The sequence below is a fragment of the Coregonus lavaretus genome (assembly GCF_964263955.1).
Source record: "Coregonus lavaretus genome assembly, chromosome: 8".
Lineage (NCBI taxonomy): Eukaryota > Metazoa > Chordata > Actinopteri > Salmoniformes > Salmonidae > Coregonus > Coregonus lavaretus.
In genome coordinates, this window is record NC_139995.1 from 37,497,046 (window position 1) to 37,512,256 (window position 15,211).

At 41.4% G+C, this 15,211-nt stretch overlaps 1 pseudogene across 1 annotated transcript in view; it reads left to right on the forward strand.

The window, feature by feature from the left end:
• Positions 1-395: 395 nt before the first annotated feature.
• LOC311134038 (dynein axonemal intermediate chain 1-like) overlaps positions 396-15,211 on the forward strand; it is a 43,802-nt pseudogene continuing 28,986 nt past the window's right edge. Inside the window, exons 1-6 of the transcript in view lie at positions 396-405; positions 543-614; positions 850-908; positions 1,037-1,130; positions 6,076-6,155; positions 14,458-14,657. The product of the transcript in view is annotated as a dynein axonemal intermediate chain 1-like (transcript). The remainder of the gene's footprint in view (positions 406-542; positions 615-849; positions 909-1,036; positions 1,131-6,075; positions 6,156-14,457; positions 14,658-15,211) is intronic.

The following is a 15,211-nucleotide window of genomic DNA, read 5'->3' on the forward strand; positions in this document are numbered from 1 at the left end:
TTTATATATTTCTTAATTCCATTCTTTTACTTTTAGATTTGTGTGTATTGTTGTGAATTGTTAGATACTACTGCACTGTTGGAGCTAGGAACGCAAGCATTTCGCTACACCCGCAATAACATCTGCTAAATATGTGTATGTGACCAATACAATTTGATTTGATTTGATTTGACAGAGAGCTAAACAGGGCCTCCCTGAGGGTAGGTAGGGATTCTCGAACTGTTGAGTGAATCAAATATGCTGCCTTTTACAAGAGCAAATGTTTGAATAAATCCCAATTTGGCTTTGATGGAAACATGAGATGTTGATTATTATTCCAGAAAAAGACACAGTTGTAGCTGAAACTGAAGATGAAAAACCTGAGACTCCGGTAGGAAGCCACTTAATTTATTAACATGCCGAGAAGTTTGTGAAATAGCCTACATTCAGTAATTTGAGTGGCTCTTCAGTGATGTACAATCAATTGTATGCCAACACCCACACGATCCAGAGACAAGTTAGTGAAAAGTGTTGTGTGGATCTTTCCTCTGTCTCCTCTGCAGGTGGGGAAGATGCAGGGGATGCGGAGGAGGGCAGGGGAGAGGAGAGAGCTGACAGCGTGGAGTCCGAGGCTGGCAAGAAGGAGCAGAAAATCACTAACCAGTAGGGTAGGGGCCAAGGCAGACTATGCCGCAAGAAACATAAATTGCCTATAATAATGTGGAAGGGCAAATCTGTTTTGAAAAGATTTTCATTTTTACATTTTACATTTAAGTCATTTAGCAGACGCTCTTATCCAGAGCGACTTACAAATTGGTGCATTCAACTTAGGATAGCCAGTGATAGTAATCCACTGAACTCCCTCTCAAGAAAGAGGATATCAGACTGATCCCCCTCCTCATGCAAACTTCTCAGCTACTGCCAATCAGGTGAGAAATACAGCTTTTTTGGTTTGATGATGCCATTGTTGATGCTCAGTGTTTGCTGCACCTAAACATCTATGAAGGCTAGTGATACGACAAGGATACCCTCCCCACTCCTCCTCCTCCTCCTGCAGTGGGAGATCTATGATGTATATTTGGAGGTGCTGCAGAAGCAGGATAAGAACAAGGAGAAGGCAAAAGCCGTCCCCAAGAAGGACAATGACAAAGGCAAGAAGAAGATGATGCTGGTGGAGACCCAGGAAAACCTCAAGTCAACAATTATTAACTTTAACATAAAAAATCAACTTTGACCCCAAGTCAATCAATTGGAGATAACGCTTAGTTAAACTGGGCCCTCATTCAACAACACACAGACATTGTTGATTCATTGAAGTTAGAGAACTGAAAGCTTTCACCCTGTTGTGCCTTCAGAGTGATGACATCACCAAAGTGGCCAAGGTGGCCAAGATCATCAAGCGGTGGTGAACCAAAACACGTTTGACGACATTGCACAAGGTACCCACTGGGCACACAACGTCATTTCAATGTGGAAATGTGGGTAATTTTTGGTTGAGATGTTGATCAATGAGATTTCAACCTTTATTCACCCACTCAAAAAGACAGCCAGAAGTTTGTTGAATTCCCAATGTGTTATCACTATGCTTTCAACCATATAAAAGCACAACCATATTCCAATGATTTTTGGTTTAGTTGTCATCTAAATGCATTATCACTGCACTTTCAACCATTTAAAAGCACAACAATGTTAAAATGGGAATACAATGTCAGATATTTTGTATTTATACACAATTTAATGTGTTATTACTGTGTTTCATCTAATAGTGCAACCAAATTACCTGGATTGTAGTTGAGATTACATTAAAAGTACATAGTGATCAATGCTGTTCGAGATTCTGCACAGATATGAATATTGTGAAGCTCTCCACAGACCTGCAACCTTTTCGATAAGACTTGAACATGCACGCTTTCTATGATTACAAAATAAGACTTTTATAGTTACAGTAACCTCAAAATGTGGCAATTGATGAGTTACTCATTTTAAGGTTGAATAAGAACGGTTACATTAGTTTGTAAGATAGCCTTAACTTACTGTATTACAAAAGTCTTATCGAATTGTGTTAGGTTGACATCGCAACCAAATATCAACATTTGAAGGAGCTGTATCTATCTAATACTTGGATAGTTTCATCTGAGCCACTGGCATAATCCTAATCTTTTGCTTTTATTTTTGGTTTAGTTTGAGATGTGAATCCAACATATCATTTGTTAACGTGTCGACAAGTTAATAGGCTATTTACTGTATCGCAAAAGTGATATTGAATTGTGTTTGGTTGTCAACGCAACCCAATATCAACATTTGAAGGAGATATATATTTTGTGCCACTGACTTAGTCTGACTTTAATTCCAGTTTGTCTACAAATTAATAATTGATATGCTGGATTCACGTCTCCATCTCAACCAAAAATCTGTTAATAATTCATGTTGGATTCACGTCTCCATTTCAACGAAAAATCTAAGTTAATGAATAAAACTAAATCAAATCAAATCAAACTTTAAATGAACTTTAAATAAAGTCTGATTTGATTTAGTCCTATTCTTTAACTTAGATCTTTGGTTGAAATGGAGACATGAATCCAACATATTAATTATTAACTTGAAGATTACATTTGACATCAACCAAAGCTTGGAACCCTAGGCCTACAGTGCCTATAGAAGGTATTCACACCCCTTGACTTTTTCCACATTTTGTTGTGTTACAGCTGGACAACAGTGCTCCTCTGCCATTCTCACATGGTCTAAAGCTAATGTTACATGTCAGTTCATAAGATACAGGGTTGAGAGCTGGCTGATCTCTAATCCAACCTTCCCACGATGTGTGTGTGTGTGTGTGTGTGCGTGTGTGTGTGTGTGTGTGCGTGTGTGTGTGTGTGTGTGTGTGTGTGTGTGTGTGTGTGTGTGTGTGTGTGTGTGTGTGTGTGTGCGTGTGTGCATACAGTTCCTTCAGAAAGCATTGACACTCCTTGACTATTTCCACATTTTGTTGTGTTACAGCCTGGATTGTGTGTCACTGATCTACACACAATAACCCATAATGTCACAGTGGAATGTCGTTTTTAGAATTTTTTACAAATTAATTAAAAATGTAAAGCTGAAATGTCTTGAGTAAATAAGTATTCAACCCCTTTGTTATGGCAAGCATAAATAAGTTCAGGAGTAAAAATGTTGCTTAACAAGTCACATAATAAGTTGCATGGATTCACTCTGTGTGCAATAATAGTGGTTAACATGATTTTTGAATGACTCCTCCATCTATGTACCCCACACATACAATTATCTGTAAGGTCCCTCAGTCGAGTAGTGAATTTCAAGCACAGATTCAACCACAAAGACCAGGGTTTTTTCCAATGCCTCTCAAAGAAGGGCACCTATTGATAGATGGGTATAAAAAAATAAGCAGATACTGAATATCCCTTTGAGCATGGTGAAGTTAGCAATTATGCTTTGGATGGTGTATCAATACACCCAATCCCTACAAAGATACAGGTGTCCTTCCTAACTCAGTTGCTGGAAAGGAAGGAAACCGGTCAGAGATTTCACCATGAGGCCATTGGTAAGTTTAAAACAGTTACAGAGTTTAATGGCTATGATAGGAGAAAACTGAGGATGAATCAACAACGTTGTAGTTACTCCACAATACTAACCTGCATGACAGAGTGAAATAAGGACGCTTGTACAGAAGAAAAATATTCCAAAACCTGTATCCTTTATTCAATATGGCACTAAAGTAATACTGCAAAAAATGTGGCAAAGAAATGCATTTTTTGTCCTGAATAGAACGCGCAATGTTTGGAGCAAATTCAACACAACACATCACTGAGTACCACTCTACATATTTTCAAGCGTGGTGGTGTCTGCATGTTATGGGTATGCTTGTCATCGGCAAGGAATATAGAGTTTTATAGGATAAAAATAAATGGAATAGAGCTAAGCACAGGCAAAATTCTAGAGGAAAACCTGGTTAAGTCTGCTTTCCAACAGACACTGGGAGATAAATTCCCATTTCAGCAAAGCAATAACCTAAAACACAAGGCCAAATATACACTGGAGTTGCAAGATGACGTTGAATGTTCCTGAGTGGCCTAGTTACAGTTTTGACTTAAATCAGCTTGAAAATCTATGGCAAGACTTGAAAATTGCTGTCTAGCAATGATCAACTGACCCCAAAAGACTCACAGCTGTAATCGCTACCATTTACTCAGGGGGTTGAATACTTATCTAATCAAGATATATTGTTTTCCATTATTCTTTTTAAAATATTTAAAAAGTTCTAACATTTTGACATGACAGATTATTGTGTTTAGATCATTGACAAAAAAAGACAATTACATCCATTTTAATCCCACTTTGTAACACAAGGGGTGTGAATACATTCTGAAGGCACTGTATATGTATTGTCTATTTTTAGTTGAACCCTGGGTTGAATTGAAACAATAGCTGTTGATGACTTCGCAAATGCTATATAGGCCTAAATAGTATAATTGATGATATATGACTTACAGAGTGAGGTTACATTTCATTTGCTCTGTTAAACCTATGCTTTGGAATAGGGTTATCAACATTTTAAGCTATATTCTTCAATATGCGCCTCAGAATTGGATAAGGACGCGCGTAGTTGCGTCCCCGATGTGTCTGTCTTTGCTTGTAGCCTGTGAGAAAGACCCGATCAGGTGATGGAGAGCCAAGGGCACAACGGCCACTGGCCGCAAAAGGCATGGATTTTTTTAGAGGGCATTACGGCCACACAAAGGGGATGCCTCCGGGAAATTCGAGGCATTATCAAGTGCTTGTCAAATTGTGAATGAGAGACTGATGAAGTGTGTACAGCCTGCACATACAACTTTTTTCAAATCATAATTAGAGTCGCATCATGCAGCCTTAGAATGTATAAAACATCTAAACATATAGCCCAACGTTTGTATCACAACTAAAGTTACATAAATAACTCTAAATTAAGCATATAGGAGTACCTGTTTCAATGTTAACCGCTCAACACAGAATAGCCGCATGTGCGCACTCCTTCAAATTGTTTGGAGAAAATATCCTTATTTTATTCAGCTATGTTCAATTGTATTCTTCATACTATAAAATAATGCCACGGAATTCTAAGCAAATCTTGTCTGCTAAATGAGTGTAGCCCACAGCCATATGGCATAGCCAGATCAGGACCTAACATAAGGACAACTCAGAGTATGCTATTCTTCTTCTGAAATAGACTACATTTTCTTCATATCATGTTTCTTTAGACCCGTCTAAAATAAATAATGGATTTATTGGGAAGGTGTATGCTATATTACATGGATTTATTCGACTTTTTAAAATGTAAATGTGTTTATGTTAATTAACAGTCAATTACCGTGAAGCCGGCAGTTATTTGCTTGACAATCACTGGCTGACGAGATTTTGTGACCGCCACAGCCCTAGCCAGGCGCACCGGTTTGTGTCAAGAACTGCAACTCTGCTGTGTTTTTCACTCTCAACAGTTTCCCGTGTGTATCAAGAATGGTCCATCACCCAAAGGACATCCAGCCAACTTGACTGTGGGAAGCATTGGAGTCAACGTGGGCCCAGCATCCCTGTGGAACGCTTTCGACACCTTGTACAGTCCATGCCCCAATGAATTGAGGCTGTTCTGAGGGCAAAAGGGGGGGGGGGGGGGGGGGGAAGATTCAATATTAGGAAGGTGTTCTTAATGTTTTGTACACTCAGTGTATACTTCCATTATTTTATTTTTAACTATTACCCGGCTACCTTCAGACTAGTCTTGTTAGGCTTGTGGGCATCCTAGAGCAAAACAACTGACACGTGTTCGTGAGAGACTCACCTTTCCACAGTATTAGTGTGTATCCCAAACGGTTCAGAAGCTACAGGCAGAAGTTGGCAGATTGGATGTACCGACGTCAGATGAGTCCCGTGATGCTTGTGGGGGTTGTAGACCAAAACAGAGAACACCGTTCGGACACTACAGACGTTTTCGTGAGAAGACCGATTTTCGGGATGTCTCATGATCTGACAAACACTGCTCTAGTGCTGCCACCTTTCACCACAGATGCGGAAGGGCGACATCGGCAGATGCAGTGGATTGAGATGCAGCTTGTGGAACATCGCTCGACTTCCACAAACAAATAGACTACCTCTTCCTGGTCGGCACGGTGGAGGGCAAGATTCACAAGGTGAGATACGGCTGATTTGATAATGAATCAATTGAAGTTAAGTCATCTTGGAGTCATTTAGTATAATTCATACAACAGTTTTTGTTTGGTTTTGATTTGAACCGCAGTTGTGAATGTAATTTCATATTGTAGGGGACAATATGGATGTTGTGTTTTAGGTTTCACATTGGTTGTGGGGACGAAGCCGTACATTTCCTGACCGGTAAAATGACATATATTTTTTTAATGTTCTGAGAACAGACATTTTGCCTGTTCTGGGAACATTTATTTGTAGGTTGCAGGGAGGTTCAGATTTTTTTTTACTCTGGTTCCTTTAAAGTTTTCCTGGGAGGTTTTATTAATGCTCTGTCAATGGAAATTATAGGCTATTTGAATAACATCCTAAACTTTAACTGAATGTTAAGAACACTGCTTATTTTGGGTTAACTTTTTTGAACTCCAAGCACACATAGGACACATGGAAATTAATTTACTTAGGCATTAATCATGCAAACACATTTATTTTTTATTGTGACACGGCATCAGTGAGATTTGAACCTTTGATCTTGTGTTCTCTATCCATGGAATTAGTCCACTGTGCCACCAGGATGAGCTGGCATGCCATGTTTTTTATGCATACAAAGCTGTTCATACAAAGCTGTTCAGTCTATTCAAACAGACCCCATTTCAAAGGAAACAAGCACTCATTAAGATCCGGTGAGTCCAATTACACCTGAACACACTTAACAAGATAGAGGATAGAGAGTTTTGTTAATGCTGAGAACTGAATGTATGTTTTTAAATAACATTCTCTGAACATTACTAAAGTTTTCTTGTGGTTTTTATGGAATGTTTTCGTAACGTTCTTGGAACAATTTGAGAACATGACTTTAAATAGAACCATGAGGAAACCTGTAGGAAATGTTATGCTGAAGTACTGAAATTCCCACAGAAGAACGTCGTTTCTTAACATTCTATGAATTATTTGAGAACATTCCCACTGTCAAACCAGTTGGAGAACGTTCCTAGAACATTACCAAAATTAAATGTAACATGTTTGAACTTTTAGGAAACCTTCTGTTAAAGTAATCAAATACCACCCCAAATTTTTTTTTTTTTTGTCAAGTTCCTTAAATGTGCTGGGAATGTTCCAAAGCCAAGCAACTAACCTATACCATTCCCAGAAAGTTGTGGGAAGGTTGTATGCAAAATAACCATAGGACAACCATGCTCTCACCAAGCTCTAAGAAACATATGGTTTTCAGAATGTTATGTGCTAGCTGGGAAGTCTAGGAAACGTTTGTCAGTTGAGGCTTGGTTTGTCAGTTGGGGCTTGGTTTGTCAGTCAAGGCTGGTCCTGTCAGTCGAAGCTAGCGCCCTGGGAGGCCCTCTCACGTGGCAAGCATTTAATGAGGTCCAGAATGAGGGCAGCGCCTCCAAACCTCTCGCAGATTTGCAGACAGCTGTAGTTTTTGGAGCGGCCTTCTAGTCCGACTTAGGAGGCGTGCACACCACCCACCGCTTCCAAGTATATTACTCGCTAATGTTCAGTCTCTGGATAATAAAGTTGATGAGCTCAGGGCGAGGGTTTTCTTTCCAGAGAGACATCAGGGATTGTAACATACTCTGATTCACGGAAATATGGCTATCTCGGGATACACTGTCCGAGTCGGTCCAGCCAGTTGGGTTCTCAGTTCATCGCGCAGACAGGAATAAATATCTCTCCAGGAAGCAGAAGGGTGGAGGTGTATGTTTTATGATTAACGACTCATGGTGTAATTGTGATAACATGCAGGAACTCAAGTCCTTTTGTTCACCCGACCTAGAATACCTCACAATCAAATGCCGACCGTATTATCTCCCAAGATAATTTTCTTCGGTTATAGTCACGGCCGTGTATATCCCCCCTCAAGCCGATACCACGACGGCCCTCAAAGAACTTCACTGGACTCTATCCAAACTGGAAACCTGCATTTATTGTAGATGGGGATTTTAAAAGGTTGCCCAAGTTCTATCACACATCGACTGTAGTCCTCGTGCTGCTAAAACACTCAACCACTGCTACTCCAACTTCCGGGATGCATACAAGGCCCTCCCCCGCCCTCCTTTCGGCAAATCTGACCATGACTCTATTTTGCTCCTCCCTTCCTATAGGCAGAAACTCAAACAGGAAGTACCCGTGCTAAGGACTATTAAACTCTGGTCTGACCAATCGGAATCCACGCTTCAAGATTGTTTTGATCACGCGGACTGGGATATGTTCCGGGTAGCTTCAGAGAATAATATTGACGTGTATACTGATACGGTGACTGAGTTTATCAGGAAGTGTATAGGAGATGTTGTACCCACTGTGACTATTAAAACCTACCCTAACCAAAAACCGTGGATAGATGGCTGCATTCGTGCAAAACTGAAAGATCGAACCACCGCATTTAACAATGGCAAGGTGACTGGGAATATGGCAGAATACAAAACAGTGGAGTTATTCCCTCCGCAAGGCAATCAAACAGGCAAAACGTCAGTATAGGGACAAAGTGGAGTTGCAATTCAACGGCTCAGACACGAGACGTATGTGGCAGGGTCTACAGACAATCACGGACTACAAAAGGAAAACCAGCCACGTCGCGGACACCGACGTCTTGCTTCCGGTCAAGCTAAACACCTTCTTTGCCCGCTTTGAGGATAATACAGTGCCACCGACGCGGCCCGCTACCAAGGACTGTGGGCTCTCCTTCTCCGTGGTCGACGTGAGTAAGACATTTAAGCGTGTTAACCCTCGCAAGGCTGCCGGCCCAGATGGCATCCCTAGCCGCGTCCTCTGAGCATGCGCAGACCAGCTGGCTGGTGTGTTTACGGACATATTCAATCTCTCCCTATCCCAGTCTGCTGTCCCCACATGCTTCAAGATGGCCACCATTGTCCCTATACCCAAGAAAGCAAAGGTAACTGAACTAAATGACTATCATTTTTACATTTTAGTCATTTAGCAGACGCTCTTATCCAGAGCGACTTACAGTTAGTGAGTGCATACATTTTCATGCTCGTCCCCCGTGGGAATCAAACCCACAACCCTGGCATTGCAAGCGCCATGCTCTACCAACTGAGCTACACGGGACTATCGCCCCCGTAGCACTCACTTCTGTCATCATGAAGTGCTTTGAGAAACTAGTCAAGGATCATATCACCTCTCCCTTACCTGCCACCCTAGACCCACTTCAATTTGCTTACCGCCCCAATAGATCCATAGACGATGCAATCGCCATCACACTGCACACTGCCCTATCCCATCTGGACAAGAAGAATACATATGTAAGAATGCTGTTCATTGACTATAGCTCAGCATTCAACACCATAGTACCCTCCAAGCTCATCATTAAGCTCGAGGCCCTGGGTCTGAACCCCGCCCTGTGCAACTGGGTCCTGGACTTCCTGACGGGCCGCCCCCAGGTGGTGAAGGTAGGAAACAACACCTCCACTTTGCTGATCCTCAACACTGGGACCCCACAAGGGTGCGTGCTCAGCCCCCTCCTGTACTCCCGGTTCACCCATGACTGCGTGGCCAAGCACGCCTCCAACTCAATCATCAAGTTTGCAGACGACACAAAAGTAGTAGGCTTGATTACCAACAATGACAAGACAGCCTACAGGGAGGAGGTGAGGGCTGTGGGAGTGTGGTGCCAGGAAAATAACCTCTCACTCAACATCAACAAAACAAAGGAGATGATCGGGGACTTCAGGAAACAGCAGAGGGTGCACCCCCCTATCAACATCGACCGCAGTGGAGAAGGTGGAAAGCTTCAAGTTCCTTGGCGTACACATCACTGACAAACTGAAATGGTCCAGCCACACAGACAGTGTGGTTAAGAAAGTGCAACAGCGCCTCTTCAACCTCAGGAGGCTGAAGAAATTTGGCTTGGCACCTAAAACCCTCATAAACTTTTACAGATGTACAATTGAGAGCATCCTGTCGGGCTGTATCACAGTCTGGTACGGCAACTGCACCGCCCTCAACCACAGGGCTCTCCAGAGGGTGGTGTGGTCAGCACAACGCATCACCGGGGGCAAACTACCTGCCCTCCAGGACACCTACAGCACCCGATGTCACAGGAAGGCCAAAAAGATAATGAAGGACAACCACCCGAGCCACTGCCTGTTCACCCCGCTATCATCCAGAAGGCGAGGTCAGTACAGGTGCATCAAAGCTGGGACCGAGAGACTGAAAAACAGCTACTATCTCAAGGCCATCAGACTGTTAAATAGCCTTCACTAGCACATTAGAGACTGCTGCCTATATACATAGATTAGAAATTACTGGCCACTTTAATAAATGGAACACTAGTCAGTTTAATAATGTTTACATATCTTGCATTACTGATCTCATATGTATAAACTGTATTCTATACTATTCTACTGTATCTTAGTCTGTGCTGCTCTGACATTGCTCGTCCATATATTTATTTATATATTTTCATTCCATTGCTTTACTTAGATTTGTGTGTATTGGGTATATGTTGTGAAATTGTTAGATATGACTTGTTAGATATTACTGCACTGTAGGAGCTAGAAACACAAGCATTTCGCTACACCCGCAATAACATCTGCTAAACACGTGTATGTGACCAATAATATTTGATTTGATTTGGTTTACAATAACAAGGCACACACAGACAAACATCTCTATTAGAAACCCCTTACAGAACTGCCACTGCCACACAGAGCCTCAAGTGACTGGCAGCTTAGTCTACAGGGACAAAGGCTATGCCAATTATGAGCCTTAGCCCACTGTGCTAGCTAGCTAGCTCACTGTAATGTTATCGTTCAGTTAGCGCACATTTTAATGAAGGGTTTGGGCTGATTGCGAGCTCGCTGTAGCAGTGTGTCGTCAAGACCCATTCTGATTCTCTAGACCTTGCTGACCATGCAAGCTCATTAGTGTCTCTTCAGTGTCTTGTTGTGGTGTTGTTGCAACATCGGGAGTAGGTGTTTCATCACACACGTGCACTCTGGTATAAGTCACAACAAACCTACAGTAATAAGGGTTTTATATGCCTACATGAATAGCTTTTTAAATTGTAGCAGCCGTTCTTCAGGCTCATGATCATGTGTTCTATCAGGATGAAGTAGATAGACATATTTTCTAAGACTCTCTAGCTAGCTTCTTGTCTGTGGAATTGTTTTGATTCATGCAAACGAGGAAACAGTCAGCCCTGGGACAAGTGTAATATCTCTGCTGTGACTTAGTCACTATATATCCCCTTATAGAGCAACAGGCCATTTAAAGGCCTGGGCTGCACTTTGATTTAAACCTTTAATTTAAATGCAAATGATGCAGCTTGCAATATAGTAGAGTGGACATTTGGTTCACAGCTATATTGTCTGTCTGGAGTGGTTTATGTGTGAATGTGGGGACTGACTCCTCTTGCGCTCTCTCTTTTATTTATTTAATATATATATATATATATATATATATATATATATATATATATATATATATATATTAATACCGTTCAAAAGTTTGGGGTCACTTAGAAATGTCCTTGTTTTTGAAAGAAAAGCTATTTTTCTGTCCATTAAAATAACATCAAATTGATCAGAAATACAGTGTAGACATTGTTAATGTTGTAAATGGCTATTTTAGCTGGAAACGGCTGATTTTTAATGGAATATCTACATAGGCGTACAGAGGCCCATTATCAGCAACCATCAGTCCTGTGTTCCAATGGCACGTTGTGTTTACTAATCCAAGTTTATCATTTTAAAAGGCTAATTGATCATTAGAAAATCCTTTTGCAATTATGTTAGCACAGCTGAAAACTGTTGTTCTGATTAAAGAAGCAGTAAAACTGGCCTTCTTGAGACTAGTTGAGTATCTGGAGCATCAGCAATTGTGGGTTCGATTACAGGCTCAAAATGGCCAGAAACAAAGAACCTTCTTCTGAAACTCGTCAGTCTATTCTTTTTTAAAAATAATGTATTATATATATATATATTTTTTTTTTACTCGTCAGTCTATTATTTTTCTGAGAAATGAAGGCTATTCCATGCGAGAAATTGCCAAGAAACTGAAGATCTCGCACAACGCTGTGTACTACTCCCTTCACAGAACAGCGCAAACTGGCTCTAACCAGAATAGAACGAGGAGTGGGAGGCCCCGGTGCACAACTGAGCAAGAGGACAAATACATTAGAGTGTCTAGTTTGAGAAACAGACACCTCACAGGTCCTCAACTGGCAGCTTAATTAAATAGTACCCGCAAAACACCAGTCTCGACGTCAACAGTGAATGCTGACCTTCTAAGCAGAGTTGCAAAGTAAAATCCATATCTCAGACTGGCCAATAAAAAGAAAAGATTAAGACAGGCAGTCTGAGATATGGCTTTTTCTTTGCAACTCTGCCTAGAAGGTCAGCATCCCGGAGTCGGCTCTTCACTGTTGATGTTGAGACTGGTGTTTTGCGGGTACTATTTAATGAAGCTGCCAGTTGATGACCTGTGAGGCGTCTGTTTAAGCAATAAAGCAACGCCTCTCCCCCATGTGACCTACTTCTTGTGTGTATGTACTGACATGTACAGTGGGGAAAAAAAGTATTTAGTCAGCCACCAATTGTGCAAGTTCTCCCACTTAAAAAGATGAGAGAGGCCTGTAATTTTCATCATAGGTACACGTCAACTATGACAGACAAATTGAGAAAAGAAAATCCAGAAAATCACATTGTAGGATTTTTTATGAATTTATTTGCAAATTATGGTGGAAAATAAGTATTTGGTCACCTACAAACAAGCAAGATTTCTGGCTCTCACAGACCTGTAACTTCTTCTTTAAGAGGCTCCTCTGTCCTCCACTCGTTACCTGTATTAATGGCACCTGTTTGAACTTGTTATCAGTATAAAAGACACCTGTCCACAACCTCAAACAGTCACACTCCAAACTCCACTATGGCCAAGACCAAAGAGCTGTCAAAGGACACCAGAAACAAAATTGTAGACCTGCACCAGGCTGGGAAGACTGAATCTGCAATAGGTAAGCAGCTTGGTTTGAAGAAATCAACTGTGGGAGCAATTATTAGGAAATGGAAGACATACAAGACCACTGATAATCTCCCTCGATCTGGGGCTCCACGCAAGATCTCACCCCGTGGGGTCAAAATGATAACAAGAACGGTGAGCAAAAATCCCAGAACCACACGGGGGGACCTAGTGAATGACCTGCAGAGAGCTGGGACCAAAGTAACAAAGCCTACCATCAGTAACACACTACGCCGCCAGGGACTCAAATCCTGCAGTGCTAGACGTGTCCCCCTGCTTAAGCCAGTACATATCCAGGCCCGTCTGAAGTTTGCTAGAGTGCATCCAGAAGAGGATTGGGAGAATGTCATATGGTCAGATGAAACCAAAATAGAACTTTTTGGTAAAAACTCAACTCGTCGTGTTTGGAGGACAAAGAATGCTGAGTTGCATCCAAAGAACACCATACCTACTGTGAAGCATCGGAGTGAAAACATCATGCTTTGGGGCTGTTTTTCTGCAAAGGGACCAGGACGACTGATCCGTGTAAAGGAAAGAATGAATGGGGCCATGTATCGTGAGATTTTGAGTGAAAACCTCCTTCCATCAGCAAGGGCATTGAAGATTAAACGTGGCTAGGTCTTTCAGCATGACAATGATCCCAAACACACCGCCCAGGCAACGAAGGAGTGGCTTCGTAAGAAGCATTTCAAGGTCCTGGAGTCTCCAGATCTCAACCCCATAGAAAATCTTTGGAGGGAGTTGAAAGTCCGTGTTGCCCAGCGACAGCCCCAAAACATCACTGCTCTAGAGGAGATCTGCATGGAGGAATGGGCCAAAATACCAGCAACAGTGTGTGAAAACCTTGTGAAGACTTACAGAAAACGTTTGACCTGTGTCATTGCCAACAAAGGGTATATAACAAAGTGCTGAGAAACTTTTGTTATTGACCAAATACTTATTTTCCACCATAATTTGCAAATAAATTCATTAAAAATCCTACAATGTGATTTTCTGGATTTTTTTTCTCTCATTTTGTCTGTCATAGTTGACGTGTACCTATGATGAAAATTACAGGCCTCTCTCATCTTTTTAAGTGGGAGAACTTGCACAATTGGTGGCTGACTAAATACTTTTTTTCCCCACTGTATGTGTAACTGATAGATGCATGCACACACTACATGTTAATGTTTTTAAATGTACAGTATGTAAAGACTTTTGTCTGTAAAGTCTTATTCGTTATGTTGACCCCAGTAAGATTAGCTGTCGCCATTGGCGTCGGCTAATGGGGATCCTAATAATTCTAAAATATCTTTCCAGTGCTCCAAGGGCTTCCTGGAAACCTACAATGCACACAACATGGCGGTGGATGCAGTTAAGTGGAACCACTTCCACCCCAAGGTCTTCATCTCCTGCAGCACTGACCTGGTCCCAGATCATGTGAAGATGACCATAGTAGTTGGCAAGACAACACAAACAGATCTGGGATCCTTCTGTTCTAAGATGACAGCCCAACCTAGGTCTTGCTTCAACTTTCACCCAACTATTACATTACAAACTGTGAAAACTATTCCAAGATGTCCAACCATATTCAGCACTTTCCTCACCCTCTTTCAATGTAATTTGCCTGTCAGATAATTTGACACACCCAATTAGATAGTTATATCAGCTATAATGAAATATTTTACTGAATACAGTCAAGTATCTACAGTCAACTTTCCATGAAAACCTTTTGCTTGGCTCTCTCTCATCAAGCCCATGTTTATGACTATACACAGAACTACCAGCAGATGGCTTGAACACATCAAAAACACAGACGTGTTCAGTGCTTTTCAACTGGTTCTCAACTGACTTCAGTCTTGTCAAGACTGTGTTAATTGTGTTGATCGTTACCACTGAGATATTGACTGCCTGCTTTGGTCTTTTGTGTTGGGGCAGACTGTTGGTGTACTTGTAAGTATCACTCCACAATCATTAGTTTAGCACCTACCCCCAATCTGCCATAAAACCTGGCAATAATATCACATCTTCAATCAGGTTGAAAGGGGTTTGAAAACAACAGAAGAGTTTTTCA